The sequence below is a fragment of the Miniopterus schreibersii genome, assembly GCF_964146895.1.
Source record: "Miniopterus schreibersii genome assembly, chromosome: 3".
Classification (NCBI taxonomy): domain Eukaryota; kingdom Metazoa; phylum Chordata; class Mammalia; order Chiroptera; family Miniopteridae; genus Miniopterus; species Miniopterus schreibersii.
The window spans coordinates 100,799,808-100,801,387 of NC_138103.1; positions in this window are offsets into that span (position 1 = coordinate 100,799,808).

Here is a 1,580-nt window from a genome sequence, read left to right on the forward strand (position 1 = left end):
TTTTTGAAGAGCTTAATATGTATTTTAAATATGTGAAAGTGCAGACTAAAATCATTTCAGATTCTTGCCATATTAAAATTTGGAAATTACTTTTGGCGAATGTAGATTAGCGGTGAAGTCATGTGCATTCTAAATGGTCCCTCTTGTTTATGCCTTAGAGCAGAGCAAAAAGCATTAAAGCAATGCTGCCGTCAGATGACATTGCTCCTTCCGGAATCAATCATATATTTGTATAATATATTGAAACACGTCAGCTATATAATGGCTACAAGGACAGGAGGCTATGTGATTCGCCTTCAGCTTTTATAAATATGAACCTATGTAGCCCTTTAGTCCAGTCACGTACTGATGTTTACCTAATATGTTCACCATTATGATGTCCAAAAAGACCCCTACTGTAAAAGCTGCCAGGGCTACCACATCCTTGTGATGGTGGAAGATTTATTGACAATGTGAAACCTCTACTCAGGCAAAATTTTGGAAACTCTAGATGAAGCACTTCTAGTCCTTGGCAACACATCAAGTTTTACTGTGTTCTGTGTTAGCATGCATTTGCATTAATAACACAGCCAAAATATCTGAAAGAAATGTCATCAACTGTCCTGAAATTGATCAAATTCATCAGCACTGTCTCTTTAAATGGTATTATCAAAAATCGATTCAGCCTATGAAGCTCTTACGGACTACCAACAAGTTCACTCTCATTTTTAAGGACAAGTCTTAAAAGACAATATTGAACTTCAAATAGATTTCTCACATTTTGGAAGGTCTCTATTAAAACAATTTCAAATAGAGGATTTGGCAAACTTTTCATCTATTGAAATAAGATGGATCTTTTGATCAACACCTGTCAGCCTCCATAAGGAATACAGCTGAAAAGTCAGGGCTTTGGTCAAGCCTCTGGGATGAAAGAGGATGGGAGGTGAAAACCCTGAGTACATAATGAGCTTCCAATGCTGGAGCAGTTCCCGCTTGGGTGAGGGCCCGAAATTATAAAGCCTTTCAATCTCCCAATAGATACGAGTCTTCAGACACAAGGAAAACCAATCTCTTTACTGTTCTGACTTCTATTGAGAGGTCAATGTAAAAATATACAATTTAAATTCAAATCTGTATTAGTCTGTTCAGGCTGCCATAAGAGAAGACCTCAGACTGGTGGCTTAAACGCCGTAAGTCTACTTTCTCACAGTTCTTGATGCTAAAAGTCTAAAACCAAGGTGCCAGCATGGGGATTTCTAGTGAGGACTCTCTTTCTGGTTTGCAGATGGCCGCCTTCTTGCTGTGTCCTCACATGGCCTTTCCACTTTGCGTATACACTCCTGGTGTCTCTTCCTCTCCTTTCAAGTACACTTGTCATATTGGATTAGGGTTCCATCCTTATGAACTGATTTAACCTTAATTATCTCCTTAAAGGCCTTCTCTCCAAACACAGTAATATTGGGGGCTAGGCTTCCATCTATGAATTTTGGGAGGATACAATTCAGACCATAACACTATTCTACTTACAAACTTACTCAATGATACATTTTCAAAGGTGATCTCATTGTTACATATAACTTGAATTCATTTGAGGAGTCTTT